The sequence below is a fragment of the Lissotriton helveticus genome, chromosome 5_1, assembly GCF_964261635.1.
Source record: "Lissotriton helveticus chromosome 5_1, aLisHel1.1, whole genome shotgun sequence".
Taxonomy (NCBI): domain Eukaryota; kingdom Metazoa; phylum Chordata; class Amphibia; order Caudata; family Salamandridae; genus Lissotriton; species Lissotriton helveticus.
The window spans coordinates 1,393,483,389-1,393,500,716 of record NC_136065.1 but is presented as its reverse complement, the minus strand read 5'-3'; the positions used below and the strand labels follow the sequence as shown (position 1 = coordinate 1,393,500,716).

At 51.8% G+C, this 17,328-nt stretch overlaps 1 protein-coding gene across 12 annotated transcripts in view; it reads left to right on the top strand.

Moving 5' to 3' along the window:
* SYCP1 (synaptonemal complex protein 1) overlaps window positions 1–17,328 on the top strand; it is a 6,803,167-nt gene that overhangs the window by 5,209,062 nt on the left and 1,576,777 nt on the right. The gene's annotated exons all lie outside the window — the stretch shown is intronic.

Below are 17,328 nucleotides of genomic sequence, written 5' to 3'. Positions count from 1 at the left end.
TCGCAAAATTGCGATTTCTTAAATGCCATCGCAATTTAAGAAATCGCCAATAAATTGCGATTTCTTAAATTGCGAAAAAAGCAAAAGGTTAATGCATCCCAAAAAAGGGATTTGCATTCGCAAACTGCCAAATTTTGCGATTCGCACCGTTTGCGAATGCAAAAACCCTTGATGCATGTGGGCATACATTTATTAAAAGTTCAACTGACTCTGGTGAATGCAACATAGCACAAGGCTCTGTAGAGGAAGAAAGCCTCAGGGTTGATGCTCTGAAATACAGAAGAGATTATCCGTGTGCTGGCATCTCCCCAATCCCCCCGGAACCAACTGCCCTAGGAGAGCTGGATTCCAAGTGGGTAGAGAAATATTTATGGGTCAGGGTCACAAAGAGGAGAGGGTAGTGCGAGCTCAGCAGTAGCAAGGGCATACTCTCCATCTACTGAAGGAAGACATGTTCCGAAGGTGTACATTTAGGAAACAGGCCATAGACCATCCCAGAGTATTCCATGTCTCTAAAGACAACAAACAGGTCTCAGTAAAGATCAAGGAAGACTTATTCTTCTTGAGCTTCTTTATCATGTGGACAAGAAAGGCCAAGTTACTCACATGGGGAATCTATTAGGTGTGTGCAAAATCTTGGTGAATGACATAATGATGCTAGTGCTTTTCTCTGTGCAAATTCAGGGAAAATAACGCTCTATGGGATGGATCGAGTTTCTCAACTAAGCTTGGTCAACAAGTAAATACATTCAGTAAAAGTGAAGCACTTCTGATAGAGACTTCCAGCAGCATATTCTTCAGTTTTTTAATATTCCCCAGGCTTCAGACTGGATCAGGAATCTTTTCAGCAGTTCCTGTGCATGCCGGTAGGTGGTGGCTTGCGGCTCCGCACTCAGGCTGTTGTGCTCTGGAAGTGATGTGGGATCCGGATCCCTCTCTCATCTCTCAGAGACACTTACCTCAAAAATGATGTCTGAAATTTACTGTGTGCAATGGAATGTCACTGTTAATAAATAAAAATATGTTGTTGATGTACGCTATATTATATGTATGTATAACAACAAAGTTGCATCATTGTGTCAAATCTATCTGATATGACCTCACCAGCAACCCTGTGCCAGAATTGCGTGGTCAGGAAGGCTCTGCGACCTAGGCCTTAAGCAACTGATTGACAATTCACAGTTGGGGTGACACGTAAGCCTTATACAAACATGCAAACATGAAAACTCAGATCGCACAGATAGATAGCAACACCACAAAGTTCTTTGCAGATTGGTGCCAATAAAACATGTTTGGCCGGAGGGGCGCTCGTTCAAAAAGACTATAAAGTCATATGCCACACTACATTAGGTACACTCAGCCAATCAAAACACAGCATGCACACTACCTGCAGTGATCACACACTCCTCATGCTGGACATTTACCCACTGGCCCCAAATAGTGTCCATGCAAGGTTTGGACCCACATGTGGTTCTTATCAAACAACCAGATTTATGGCCCTGTGACTAGGCCCATATTTCTGTCTCCAAAAGATTGTACAGATTAGTTTATGATGCTTCATGTAATGTATAAAATGACAGCCGAAACCAGACAGTCTTCAGACCCGGACCCTGTTGCCTGATCTCCTAGTCACTGCGTTTAATTAAACCAATTGTTCCTGTATTGCCGAACGCCTCTTCTCTTCCATTTTTTAAGGTAAATTCACATTAAAGGAGCATTACCTCCTCAAATGACAGGACAGTTGCTAAAAATGTCTTTGACAAATTCTCCTCACGACTCTAAGGCCTGTAGTGATTGCATGTCGATGAGCCTGAAGGCTTTTCGGGGCCATGAGGTAAAACTCTACTTCGCGAAACACAAGAACAACTCTGCGCCAAGACTAGTCAAAGTTGCTGTTGAAGTGAAAAGTTTGGTCCAGCTCTTGCTTCAGGAACCTATGAAGCCATTTCAGAGGCTAGTCTTCGTTGAGATCTAAATCGCCAAAGAAGTCCAAGAAGAAGCATAAAAAAGATATAAGCATGGCCAGGCCTCCTCTTGCGTTCACCTCAAAAAACGCAGGTGCCGCACTATGGCTCTCGATCTCACTACCGGAAATGCAGTTGACTTTGAAGCCGAGCTTCTGGGCCATCCACCACTCCAAAACAGATCAAAGAAATCTGCTAGGTCATGCTCTGACTCTTCTGAGCGTTGCTGACTCCCTCTGGTTTGCCTCTGGGCCCTAAGGAGACAAAAAGCTTTCTTTCTGGGGTACTGCTGGCAGGTTCTTCCTCCGTACTAGTTGGACCTTCCGGGCCCTTCACAACACTTCTTGCTCCAACCCCACTATCCAAATCGGTTCCTAGAACTTGGATGCCGGTGCCTAATTCATTGATACTGCACAAGGAAATACGTATAGTGCTCTCCGAATCGGATTTGGCGTAGTCTCAACATCGGTCAAAGTCCTACCCTCTACTGCTGAGGTGCCACTTACCCCACTTATCTGCCACTTCCATAAGGGGGAATGCACACTTTGCACTCCCCTTTCAGCATGGACTTGAACGATTAAGAAGCTGATGAGAAGTTCCCTAAGACCTATTGTTGGACTTGGCCCTTTTTCCCTGAATGTTTCGCATTTGTGGGAAAAAACATGTCATGTTGATGTATTTGAAATGCAAATGTTAAATACTGCGCAATGGTGTACGCAGGTTTATCTGAAAGAAACAGGTTAGTATTAGATTCCTTACCTTAGAATACCCCCAGGCATCAGACTGGATCTGGAAACTTTTGTGTAGCAATACCCTTGCGCGTCGGTAGGTGTCGTCTGCGGCTCCGTGTCCGTCGTCGGCGTCGTTGGCGCCGGGATGATGTCACCGGAGTACTTAGACTCCGCCCTCGCGCGCTGAGGTCAGATCCTATTTTTTCCGCGCCAGCATGCGCCGATCCGGGAACAGTGGTACCTTTAGTCACTTTTTGACTAAACTTTTTGATCTCTTTTGATCATTTTTCGAAGTCGAACGACTCCGACGGTGCCGGTAGGGATGCCCAGGTTCAAGCCCTGCGTCGACTGCAACCGACTGATGTCGGTTACTGACCCCCATCGCCGATGTCTTCATTGCCTGGGGCCCGACCACGATGACAAGTCGTGCCCCGACTGCCGGGCCTTGACGTCGAAGGCTAGGCAGGAGCAGTCCCGCAAGCACCTCGAGCTCCGTCAGTCGGCCCCGCGCCGTTAGAGGTCCCGGTCCGGAAGGAGGTTGAGGGACCGGTCGCGGGGCCCAAGTCATCACGGCTCGGAGGATCGACACCACGCCTCGAGCTCCAAGTCCTCAGGTAAGAGGCACAAGAAGTCGATGAGGCGACATTGCTCTTCCGACTCCCCCTCCGACGGTCCCGCGACGCGGCCGGGGGTTTGGGTGACACTGCCCATGCGGCTCCGCTGGAGCCGCAGGCGTCACAGCCTGCTCCATACCCGCCAGTCCCTGGGCAGAACGCAACGCCGGGGGAGATTGAAGCCTTCCTCGTGGCCATGAGGTCGCTCACTCCTCCGTCGGATTCCGCTGCGCCTTCGGGCCAAGCGGCCCGACTGGGAGCCCATGCGGGCCGGGGGCATTTGCAGCCTGTCGCAGGTGCCCACCCCGCTTGTGTGCTGCGTTCCTGAATATTTAAAAAACAGCGGGAGCCCACCCTGCAGTTTTGGCGCCTCTGAAATTATTTAAAACTAAGCGCAAGCCTACCCCACGCTTTCGCCAACTGCAACCTGGGGATTAACTTAGGGCCGCCACGCAGCCCGTGGCGACCTGGAAGTAGAAGGAGCGACCCGGAAGTAAGGCGGGGCTCCGTGAGCTGGTGGGAGTCCCGAGCCTTTGCGTATTTTAAAACCAGAGCGGGAGCCCACCCGGCGGTTTATTCCTCTGCAGGAAGAGAAGCTGCTGAAGTTGGCGGGGCTCCCGTGAGTAGTGAAGAGCCCCGCCTGCTGAGCCCATGGAAAGGAGACGTCTTCCGGAGCCTCGCGGGCTCCCGATTGAAGTCCCGGGGTCCCAGGAGGGGAGAGAATGGAGCCGCGTGAGAGGAGCCTGGTGAGTGGGGGCTCCTGGGAGCATCGCGGGTGCCTGGAGGGGCACCAGAAGTGCCGCAGTGGTTTCCTGTACAACTGCCCTGCCTGGCAATGGGCAGCTGCACCGAGGGAGACATTTTTCCAACCGACCCGTGCCTCCTTGCCTGGTTTACTGAACCCAGCTGCACCGCAGGTTGCGGCAGCTTCAACGTTGGGGCAACTTTTCCGTCAGGAGTCCTGGATTGGGGCTCCAAAAGCACATTGGTAGTGCCTTTACGCTAATGTGGTGATCCTAGTGTATTAAGGCTAATGTGTCAACGCTAACGCCTTTTTGCTTATTGCATTGCTGCCATGGTTTATGCTGATGTCCAATGCAGTGAGGCTGATCTATGCACATTGTGATTAATGCCTAATGACAGTATTGCCCCCATGCGAATTGTGTTTCACGCCTGCATGCCTCATGTGAGATGCTGCATGCTTATGCCTTCCCCCCTAATGCAGGATGTAATATAGGCTCATGGTGTAGGCCCCAGCGGAGTATGGTGATGCCCAATGTTATGCCTAATGTCCGGATATGGTTTTCCAAGGATAGGCCTTATGGATTTTGTGCTTAGTGGGACGTATGCGAATATGATGCATAAGGTGGTTCATGCCTTTTAAGCCTCACGGCAATGTAATTTCGCCTCATGCCGGACCTAAGGGTTTCATTCCAGGCCTACTGCCTAAAGTGATTGATACAAATGTGTTCATACCTATGGTTATGCTAGTGTGCCTAATGCTTTTTCCTAGGGTGCACATTGTTGATGTCTATGCCCCAATGGTACCGAAGGCCTATGTTATGCCGAATTCTAAACTTGATTGGAGGCCTACTGACCTGCTAATGTTTATGCTTAGTGTTTCATGCCTAATAAGCTGTTATGAGGCTCTGTGGATATAATGTCATGCTGATGTTTACGCCTAAGGACGAGATAGGAGGGTCTCAGTTTATGCCTCATACTAATGTGTCCCATGCCTAAGGTCATGTATGACGTGCCATCCGAATATGGTACACCTATATTACTCCTGACTTTCTTTTACCCTGTTTATGCCTGGTGATGATTCTGGCAGTGGCCCGATTGGCCCTGCCCTGTAAATAGTCCCCCTCTGTAAACGACTACCTGGTGCCAGTTGGTTCTGTGTTGACCACCATGATTGCATCCTACTGTATTTGGTATAATACACAAGTTATTTTTCATGCAACCTGGTGTGGAGTCTCTTTTTGAGGTATGCCTGGTGTGTCGCCTCTTAGTGAGCTGCGCAGATGCTTTACACATTTCCTCTGGAGTTTGGCCTACCCGCTCTGCACCACGCTACCCGTTTCTAACACCTATAATGTGGACAGTTGATACAATGATTTGCAGGAATCCAATGGACTCGATACTGCCTGATATAGATCTTCTCTCACCCCTTGTCCCAGCCATTGATAAATCCGCTTACTACGCCATGGTCGTGAATAGGGTGTCTGAAGTCCTTGTCCTCCAGCTCCTCACCTTGGATGTCAAGGCAATGTATTGATGGAAGTCCTCCAGCTAGAGAGCGGGCACAGCTCTAAGCCCCCTCTAGCTTTTAATGATGCACTAACAGCTCCTTTGTTGAGGGCATGGACAAAACCATGCTCTGACCCACTAGTCAAGAGGCAGATAGTGAGATGCTATTTCCCTGTACCGCATAACTGTTTCAGCACCCTTTGCCTGAAAGTTTATTTGTGCAGGTGTCCATGAGCAGATCTAACCATGATACTTTTCTGACTACTCCCCCAGATATGAAGTCCAAACTGGTGGAAGACATTTGGGAAGTGAGTTCTCTCCTCCACCAACCTGGCTCTTCATTCAGTAAGGTCCAGCTGCCTCTTGGGTCTCTAATCCCATAATCTTTGAGACTCTGTGGATCAAGTCCTCCTTAGTGTCCGTGAAAACAACACTCCCTAACCTCTCAGGGATCATAGTAACAGGACATTGCCTTTCTCTCTCACACCCGAACTCGTCCACAATAAGATATAAAAGAGACATAAAGGAAGTTTGAAATGTTTATTGAAAGTATTGTGCTCTAGAATGCAATTAACATGCCGCAGTCAGAAAACAAATGTCTAACAAAAATACACAGGAGTGGCTGGAATTGGAGGAAAGAGGCATGGCGAGGGCCGGAGGGGGTAACGGGAGGTAACGGAGTTAAAAAAATGTACACAATAGGTGGGGAGGGGAGGGGGAGGGGTACAACGAATGCCATAAAAAGAAAACTTACCTGCTGCTCTCCAGGATGGCATTGTGCTCTTCCGCTCCTCTCCGCAGCTGCAGGCATGCAGAGGCTCTCAGACTGTCCTGCGGACACTCCTGAAGCTGCTTTCACATGAGAGCAGCTTCAGGATTGGCCTGAGCGCCGATGATGTGCAATCCAGGACAGACTGAGAGTCTGTGCCTGCTCTCTCCAGCCTCAGCAATGCAGCTGGGGACTGCCAGCAGGAAACCGCATGCACAGTGTAGGTAGAGCCCACCATTAACCTCCAGCCGATCATAACCCTGGCCCTGCCCCAAGCTAAATAAAACGGATTTTAAACCTGTTTTATTTTTGCATTTTTTAAAGTACTGGCGGGGGGGCAGCACTTTAAAAAATACAATCCGTATTGAAAATACAATCAGCATAGTCAGGAAACCATATAGTATGATCAGCCCTGTCATATTATACGACAGATTAGCCTAACCTCCCTACAGAAGCGAAATAATTATATAACAAAGATCTCTTAGATTAGCAGTGAACCCCATACCTTAGCAGGCTTAGGTGGACATTCTACATCTCAGATGCAGCTGTGATCTCCTCTCAGAAATCTCTCTCTATGTGCTACCTTACTCTTTATACCTGTGAAAAGTTAGCCTGGCATATGATGTCCACTAATTCTAGTGGGCACCTTGCTCCACTCTATTCGACCCTTATTGATGATGGTTGTAAAGTCTACCTTATAGAAAGCTATCCTAGTGGTAGCATGAACAAGCAGTCTTCAGGCTAAGACTTCACTAGGCGAGTTAAGCAAGTTGTATTACCATATATAATCCCTTGAATAGCAAAACAAAGGACACCACACAAGGTATATATCAAATATATATATGTGTTTAATCTAAACTCAACCCCTCTGCACTCTTTATGAGGTCAGAGGTAAAAATACAATACACAGTTAATACACAATAAGTTGCACAGTATACATCTGAAACAAACAGGTTAGTATTAGATTCCTTACCTTAGAATATCCCCAGGCGTCAGTCTGGATCCGGAAACTTTTGCGTAGCAGTACCCCTGCGCGTCGGTAGGCGTCGTCTGCAGGCGTCCCCTGCGGCTCCGCGTCCGTCGTCGGCGTCGTGCGCCGTGATGACGTCGCTGGAGTATATAGACGCCGCCTCCGCGCGCTGACGTCAGTTCTTCTTTTTTCCGCGCCAGTTAGCGCAGATCCGAAGAGCAGTACTCCGGTCTTTTGACCAAAGTTTTTTGATTAATATCTACTTCTTAGGTGCCGGTAGGATGCCCGGTTTCAAGAATTGTGACGGGTGTGACCGCACGATGTCGGTCACCGACCACCATCGACTCTGCCTCCGGTGTCTGGGCCGGGACCACGACGTGGAGGCCTGCGTCGACTGCCGGGCCTTAACGAGTAAGGCTAGACGGGAGCGGTCCCGCAAGCTGCTCGAGCTCCGGGTGTCGGCCCCGCGTCGAGAGCGGTCCCGGTCCGGTCGGAGGTCGAGGGAGCGGTCGAGAGAACGGTCGCGGAGCCGCCATGAGCGCTCCGGAAGTCGACACCATTCCTCCGGTTCCTCAGGTAAGAAACACAAGAAGTCGGGGCGTCGTCATCGCACCCCCGACTCCCCCCGACGCTCGCGCGATGCGGCCGGGGGTTCGGGTGGCCCCACCCCCGCGGCCCCACGTGGGTCGCCGACGCCGCCTGCTCCATACCCGTCGGTCCCTGGGCAAGGCGCGTCGCGCGAGGAGATAGAGGAGTTCCTCATTGCCATGAGGGCGCTGTCTCCTCCGGCGGGGCCTACGGCGCCTGCGGGCCCCGTGGCCCCGTCTGGGGGTCCGAGCGGTTCGGGTGCTCCTGCCCCGACGCCGTCGGGTGCTCCTGCCCCGACGCCGTCGGGTGCTCCGGCCCCGACGCCGCCGGCGGCTCCGGCCCCGGCGCCGCTGGGCCCTTCAGGGTCGACGCCGGCTGGTCCACCGGCCTCTCCGGCGCCGATTCCATCGGGGCAACCCATGGTGCCGCCTCCGCGCGGCGCCGCGACTCCGTCGCCGGCTCTGGGCGTCGCCACCCCCATTCCCTCTCCTACTCCGGACGCGGAGTCAGACCGGCGTCGTCCGACGCCGAGTCCGGCGCCGATGGGGCCCATTGACCCCGGGGAGCCGGTCTACATCGTTGAATCCGAATATGGTGATGATGAAGATTATGGAGAAGGTTGAGAGGGGTCTGAGGACCCTCTGTCACGCGAGTGTCAGTACGACGTGGACTGGACAGGTGACTTGGGTGATGCCAGTGGTCTGGACGACTCTCCTAACCCTGGTTTTTTCTCGCCTCCCACTGTGGCGTCGGAGGCTGGGGCTGCTTATTCTGTGGTGCTGATGAGGGCTGCCAAGGCCTTGCGCCTTGAGCTCCCCGTCGCAAAAGTGAAGCCTAACATCCTCACCGAGGTCTTCAAACCGCAGTCATGCCCACAGGAGCCTCTGCTGCCGGTTAATGAAGCCTTGACGGACGTTCTGTTGGGCACGTGGTCCAGGCCCGCTTCAGGTTCGCCTGTTGATAGGAACGTTGCCAGGCGCCACCGTCTGTGTTCGGACGACCCTAAGTTCCTGTCCACCCATCCCACCCCTGAGAGTCTGGTGATCCAGGCCTCAACTTCCCAATCCGCGTTCCCGTCGGCCCCGCCCGACCGGGAATCTAAGAGGTACGACCAGTATGGCAAAAAGGTCTTCTCGTCCCTGAGTCTGGGACTGCGGTCTTGCAACACCGCATGCCTCTTGGGCCGCTACACCCACTCTCTGTGGCATACGGTCGCGGAGTGTCTGCCGCAATGCCCGCAGGAGGTACGGGACAAGCTCGGCCAGGCTATGGTTGAAGGCCGAGACGCGGCGAGGTATTCCATCAGGTGTGGTCTTGATACGACCGACTCGCTGGGCAGAGCGATGTCCACGACGGTGGCGATTCGTCGCCACGCCTGGCTGAGATCCGCCAATTTTTCGACGGATGTCCAAAATGCCTTGATGGACATGCCGTTCGATGGCAGTCGCCTGTTTGGCGACAAAGCGGACAACGCGCTTGAGCGCTTCAAGGACTCCAGGGTCACGGCCAAGTCCTTGGGTCTCTCGACCCAGCGCCAGCAAACGGGTTCGTTTCGCTCCTTTCGTGGCCACGGAAGGGGCGGTCCCACACGTGCTGCCAGCCACGCACCGCAGAACACTTCTCAACGCGGTGGCGGCCGTGGATTCCGCCGTGGTGGCGGTCGGGGACAGCGGCGAGGTCAGGCCACACCTCCCCCCGCAGCAGCCTCCAAACCCTCCTAGTCCGAGCTTTCAGGCCCATGTGACGCCAGTGGGTGGCAGGGTTCGCCATCACCACTCCCGCTGGCGCACTATCACATCGGACAGGTGGGTGCTGCAGCTCGTCCGAAGGGGCTACTCCCTCCCCTTCGAGACCACTCCTCCAGCCATGCCACCGCAGAACCACCGTGTGTCGGGGGACCACTTGACACTTCTGCAGGAGGAAGTTACGGCCCTCTTGGCCAAGGGGGCCATCGAGCGCGTTCCTGGGCCAGAAGTAGGGTGTGGTTGCTATTCCCACTACTTTCTGGTACCCAAGAAGGACAAGGGGGGCCTGCGTCCTATCTTGGATCTACGGAACATCAACGGCTTCCTCCGGAAGGAGAAGTTCAAGATGTTGACTTTGGCTCAGGTCTTTGCTGCTCTAGACCCGCTAGACTGGATGGTATAGTTGGACTTGCAGGATGCGTGTTTTCACATCCCCGTCCTGCCGGCCCACCGGCGTTACCTACGGTTCACGGTAGGCCACGAGCACTTTCAGTTTATCGTGCTCCCATTCGGCCTTACCAGCGCCCCACGGGTGTTCACGAAAGTGATGGCGGTGGTCGCAGCTCATCTGCGCCGGTTAGGGGTTTCAGTCTTCCCCTACCTCGACGACTGGTTGTTGAAGGCGGGCTCGCCCCAGACAGTCGTCCACCACCTTCAGATGACGGCAGACCTCCTGCACGAGCTGGGGTTTTCCATCAACGTGCCGAAATCACACCTGTGTCCCTCTCAGAAGCTCCTCTTCATCAGAGCGATTCTAGACTCGGCGCGGTTTCGGGTTTATCCACCCGAACAGCGGGTCCGGGATATTCAGGCTCTTATTCCCATCTTTCAGCCGTTATCCCGGGTCTCGGTCAGGTTGACGCTGCGGCTTCTGGGGCTGATGGCCTCCTGCATCCTTCTGGTGCATCACGCCAGGTGGCGGATGCGGGCTCTGCAGTGGGACCTGAAGTTTCAGTGGGCCCAGCATCAGGGCGACCTATCCGACCATGTCCTGATCTCGGAGGGCACTGCGAGACAGTTGCAGTAGTGGCTTACGGACCGCGATTGGGTCAGAGGCAGATCCCTCTCCCTTCCCCAACCGGAGCACGTAGTTGTGACGGACGCGTCCCTCCAGGGCTGGGGAGGCCACTTGGGAGAGGCGGAGATCAGAGGCATCTGGTCTCCGGCGGAGTCCCGGCTCCATATCAACATGTTGGAGCTGCGGGCGATTCGCCTAGCACTGAAGGCATTACTCCCCTTTGTCAACGGGAGTGTAGTGCAGGTGTTCACGGACAACACCACCGCCATGTGGTATTGCAACAAGCAGGGCGGAGTGGGGTCGTGGACCCTTTGCCAGGAGGCTCTGCGTCTCTGGCAATGGCTGGAACGTCAGGGTGTGACTCTGACGGTTCAACACCTGGCAGGTTCTCTGAACGCCAGGGCGGACGAACTCAGCCGTCGGTGCTCGGTGGATCACGAATGGCGTCTGAACTCGGACGTGGCGAAAGGCCTCTTTCTGCAATGGGGAGAGCCTTGGTTAGATCTATTCGCCACAGAAGAGAACGCGCAATGTCATCAGTTCTGCGCGTTGCAGTTTCCAAGACGGCACTCGCACGGCGACGCCTTTCGGCGTGAGTGGAGTTGCGGTCTGTTGTACGCCTTTCCGCCTATACCACTTCTGCCCAGAGTGCTGAAGAAGATCAGGCGCGACCGGGCCCAAGTTATCCTTGTGGCTCCGGACTGGGCTCGAAGGTACTGGTATCCCGAGCTACTCAGCATGTCAGTCGGTCCCTCGATCCGCCTGCCCCTTCAGGAGGACCTTCTGTCGCAGCAGCAGGGGACGGTCCTCCACCCGAACCTGTCCAGTCTCCACCTCCATGCGTGGAGATTGAGCGGCGACAGTTGAGGTCATTTGACTTGCCTCCTGAAGTCTGTGATGTGATTCTGGCAGCCAGGCGTCCCTCCACAAAGTCGGTATACGCCTGCCGGTGGAATAGATTTGTGGCATGGTGCACAGCAAAGGCTGTGGATCCCCTTTCTGCCCCTCTCTTCGAGGTTCTCCTCTTTCTTCTCTCTCTTGCCCAGCAGGGCTCTGCTCTGGGCACTATCAAGGGCTACCTTTCTGCCCTTTCCGCCTTCTTAAGGCTACCTGATCAGCCATCTTTGTTCAAGTCCCCTATTGTAACGAGATTCTTGAAGGGCATCACGCACATGTATCCACCTGTTCCGTTTGTGATGCCTCAGTGGGACTTGAACCTGGTTCTGACTTTCTTGATGTGCGCTCCCTTTGAGCCGCTTCATTCCTGTCCTCTCCGTCTTCTGACTTTAAAGACGGCCTTCCTGGTTGCCATCACCTCTGCCAGGAGAGTGAGTGAGCTCCAGGCTCTTTCTGTGAAACCTCCTTTCTTGTCCATTCATCCAGACAAGGTGGTTCTTAGAACTAGACCTTCTTTCCTGCCCAAAGTAGTTTCTGCTTTTCACATCGGGCAGTCCATCACCTTACCCTCCTTCTTCCCGCCTCCGCATCCTTCGAAAGATGAAGAGCGGCTCCATCGTCTGGACCCAAAACGTGCGCTTTCATTTTATATGGATCGCACACGCCAGTTCCGGGTGGATGACCAACTGTTTGTTGGCTACGTGGGTGACAAGAAGGGAAGGGCGGTACAGAAACGAACCATCTCTCGGTGGGTCGTCCTGTGCATCAAAGCATGCTACTCTTTGGCTCGGAAGGAGCCTCCTGTTGGGCTGAGGGCCCATTCCACTCGGGCCACGGCGGCTACTACTGCCCTGGGCCGGGGAGTCCCTTTGCAGGACATTTGCCAGGCGGCTACGTGGGCCTCGCTGCACACCTTTGCGAGGCATTACTGCCTGGACAGTCAAGTCCGGAGGGACGGCTTCTTTGGCCGTTCGGTCCTCCAGGATTTTCTGGTGTAGGATTGTATTGGTTCGCAGACCCACCACCGGGGTTGGTATTGCTGGGGTATCTATTCTAAGGTAAGGAATCTAATACTAACCTGTTTCTTTCAGATGAACAAGTTACTTACCTTCGGTAACGATATATCTGTAAGAAACAGTAGTTAGTATTAGATTCCTTACCGCCCCACCCGTCCTCCCCGTTCTGCGAACTGATACCTAGGGTTAAGGACATCCCTTTCAGGGCCCTAGTTTCAAATGGCACCAGTGTTAGTTCTCACATGGCTCTGCGTGTTCTGGCGCGGAAAAGCTGTGTGCAAAGAACTGACGTCAGCGCGCGGAGGCGGCGTCTATATACTCCAGCGACGTCATCACGGCGCACGACGCCGACGACGGACGCGGAGCCGCAGGGGACGCCTGCAGACGACGCCTACCGACACGCAGGGGTACTGCTACGCAAAAGTTTCCGGATCCAGACTGACGCCTGGGGATATTCTAAGGTAAGGAATATAATACTAACTACTGTTTCTTACAGATATATCGTTACCGAAGGTAAGTAACTTGTTCGTTATGTCCTAGGGACCTCACTAACCATATACTAAGAAAGTGGTATAAGTACCACGTGAGAGTTAGAAAGCAGGCCTAGGGCCTGTAGAATCGCTGGGGCTACACTAAACAACCAGTTGTTAGGAAGTAGGAGACCCACGGGAGCCGCGTGCAGTGTCTAAACACAGGCGTGGGTTCCCATTGACTTTCTATGGTGTTCGTAAAAGTTACAAAGTTAAAGATTAAGGACACTTCCGGATCAAATTGGATGGAACCCTTTTAAACTAGGAAACTTCGAGAGCCAAGACCCACAGGAGCACCGGAGTACTCGAGTTACCTCACCCAGGGAAGCCGGCTGCATAGGTGTCTTTTCGTGTCGGGTTTCGTCGTCATTTTCTATGGAGAGCTGCAAAGAAGTTCTGCAGGCGACCAGAGGAAAAGTGTCCGGGTGGATCCAAGGGTGGATCGGAGATGTGAAGAACCTGAAAGCAGAGGGGACAGAGTCTGGGTCACTAGCCAGTGGCCAGGAAGGAACCAGGCGATGTCTGGTGCTTTGCAGGTGAAGATGGTGAGCTTGACTTTTCAGCCACGAGGTCCAGGAGGCATCGACGATGACCAGGAGCTGGATTCAAGCTTTCCCACAATGGATCTAGATGACTGCGGTGTCAGTACACGGATTGGACCCAACAAGCCTTGGCAACCGCAACCCATGCAGGATGTCGAGATTGGCTCTGTTGCAAACCAGCAAGGTCTGTGGCGCTTCTCCTTTTGAGGGAAGCTGGAGCAAGCCTGGAGCAACCAGGAAAGCAAAGTAGTTTCAAGATGGCATCTTCGGGGGGCTCCCTAGCCAACGGGCAAGGAGCCGGGAAGTTGCGTCAAGCAAAAATGTGAGGGCGGGGCCCACGGGACACTCGCGGAGTGTGTGGGCCTGGGCTTCGGTACAGATGATGCTCGGGGCTGGGGCTTCTCGTACCCCAATGCACAACTTACTGAGGCTTCAGGAAAGGAGTGCAGTTAGCAAAATGCAGGATGTCCAAGATGTCTAGTCCCACGTCTCTCGTGTCCGCCACGGGTCTCAGCTTTGCTGTGGATGAGGGTCTGGGTCAGAGAAGTCTGGAAGTCTAGTTCTTGAGTGGCAGAGTCTTCGGGTTCCGACAGGAGCCTAGAAACTGCAGACCGGCAAAGTTGCTGTTGGTGCTGGTTTGAACAGGGTGGTCACTCCTTGACCACAAGGGAGATGTCTTCCGTCTTTCAGTCGAAATGGAACGTCGAAGGTCCAAGATATGTCTTTCAAAGATTCGTCCAGGATAATCTAAAGTCCTGGGGACACAGCTCCTATACTTATAATAAGGACGGGTGCTGGATTACCTGACTAGGTCCCTCCTATGGGTGGACCTGAGAAGGGGTTGGTTACACCCCTTTCTCTTTGTCCAGTTTCACGCCAGAACTGGGACTGGAGTGCCCCAGCAACTGGTTTGAACCGGGCTATGCATGGGGCACCTTGTGTGCCCCAGGCAGTGTCTAGATGCATTCACTGAATGCAGCCCTCCCTGTCCCAATACACAAAACCTCTGTCTGGGGAGGTGCCAGCATCTCCCTGGACAGGAAACCTATTGTCCAGGCCTCCTCTGCCGGAGTTTCGTCCAGCAGCAGGAGGTCAGACTCGTGTCTGTGGCAGCAGCATCCATTTTGTGATGCTGAGGCTCTGTTAAACTTTAACCGGGTAAAGCAGTAACATATATGTCTTTTCCCTCTAGAAGGGTGGAATGCTACCCCTGCCGCCAGAATGGGCGGGGGGGGGGTAGTTTCCAAAGTGTTTGACACCTTACACAACATGTTTTGATAAAGCCAAACCAAAGTTAGCATTAACCGCGAGGATTATAATGCACTTAAGAGTATATGGTATGGCTATTTCATAGAACAGCTATAAGGAGATGGTCCCGAAAGCTGCAGAGGGGCTCGGCTCATGCCAGAGCACCCTCTCACATAAAACCAAGCACTCTGCCTCCAGGATTGTCGAGGCCTACCATAGGAGTGGCTTATAGGTGTATATGTGTCTATATGTAAAGGTAGATATAGGTATACTATATCTAAGTAAGGGGTGATTACACCACCTTACCTAGGCTGTGTGAACAGGCCTGTGGTATCAGTTTGGAAGGCAAACCAGGGGTGGCACAATACATGCTGCAGCCCCTGGTAGGCCTGGGGTGCACCTATGCCCTGGGTACCTATGGAACACTATACAGGGGCTCACAAGGGTGACCCAGTAACCAATCTGGTATGCACCTAAAGTGCATGGTATCAATTTAGAGAGAGAACAGCTGGGCTGTGGGTCTGAATAGCAGGCCCACAGCCACATTAAAGTCGAAAAACCAGAGAATCACAGCAAAAAGTGGGGGTGACCATAGGAAGCAGACCGTACTCTCCTACAATACCCATATGACAAAGCTCATATGCTCCCAAACAATGGCTTCACTTCTATGTTGTGTCTTTGTTTGAGTGCCTGACCAGAACTAAATAACAAGTGGCATTTTTGTTTGACCTCGTCTGCTGTTTTGAGACTTAATCGCAGGGAAAAACAGAACATGAAAACAGATGCAAGTTTTGTGTGAAAGTAAAATGTGGCACAAACATAAGTGTGTGTATATAATAGCGTGCACAAAGTAATTCAGATAATTGAGTACACCCGTAGGCTTCCATATTACTTAATTAACTTTTATAATAATGATTTTAACTCAACTCCGAATAAGAACTATATAGAACTTTTCGGAGAACTATCTAAAATAGCGGAAAATTGCCATAATCAGGTGAGCACTAGAACAATTCTTGCAGGAGATTTTAATGCAAAGTTTTTAAAATCCAAAATGGACAATACACAAATGGATAGGGCATTTAAACGTGGCGAAGAATTAGAATGTTTTATTAATGAACACATCCTAACAGATATAATGAATGTCAATAAAAATGAGCCACCTACTTATATCCCAACCTTTAGAGGTCGAGATTTCTCTAGCACAGTGGACTACATCTTTATGTCCTCTGACCTAATAGATAGAGTAACGATGGCTGGGGTTCTCGAGACCGCCTTCGGGGACCATAATGCCTTGGAGGTAAATATTGATCTAGGTTCCTCCAATACCTTTGCTCGCACTTTGGGAGCCAGGGATATTACGGCCTCGACTAATAATTTAAGACTAAAATGGCGGGGGGTAGATAGTAGCCAAATAATAAATACAATTATGAGTAGTCATGGCCCGCTAGTTGACTCTTGTTCTCTTGTTGATGGGAACCATCAGAGGATAGTAAAAGATTTCGCAACACTCACCTACATTATAAAAACTCTCTTAAGTGTCCCCATTAAATTGACTGTTTCTGAGCCAAGGTGGTTCGATTGTACATGTTCAGCAGCTAATAAAGCCCTTCGAAGTGCTCTAAACTGTAAACCGAGAAGTATAAGGGATGTCCGGGTTGCTAGACAAAATTATAAGACAGCCATAGGATCAAGGAAGGCGGCTTTATTAGCTGAGCAATGGGAGGCTCTAACAACCGCTGCTGCAATAGGGAGCAGCACGACGTTTTGGCCTGCTGTTAAAAAAATGCGGGATATAGGTAAGCAGCTAACCCCGATAAGCTGCACTATAGCAAGTGAGCAATGGGAATCACATTTTTCCAAAATATATGCTAGCCCGGGAGCTGCCATAGGAGACTATTCCCCTGGAATACTGGAATCTTTAGAAATTACTTTGGGGGAAGTCACCGTGGCCATTAACCAGAGCCTTGGTAATAAGGCACCCGGGCCTGATGGTTTCCCAATAGACATAATCAAGTATAAGCCGGATCTCTGGGGACCAATTTTTGTAAATACTTTTAATAGTCTTCCGTTTGTACCAATACCTGCGACTTGGTCTATGAGCATAATTGTCCCTATTTATAAAAAGGGCGAAAGATCTGATCCTGTAAATTATAGGCCCATCTCGCTCCTGGACAATACGCTGAAAATCTTGGGTAGGGTATTGTATAATAGAGTCAACGATTGGGCTGAGAAAATGGGGGTACTGGACCGTTGTCAAATGGGTTTCAGATGTAAGGTTGGGACTATTGAACAATGCCTAAATTTAAATCTTTTAATAAGTAAATATAACATAGCTAAGGCATCGCCCATTTACCTTGCATTCATGGATTTATCGTCCGCATTTGACCTGGTAAACAGGTCAAAATTGTGGTCGACTCTTCTGTCCTACGGCCTAGATGCCCCCTTG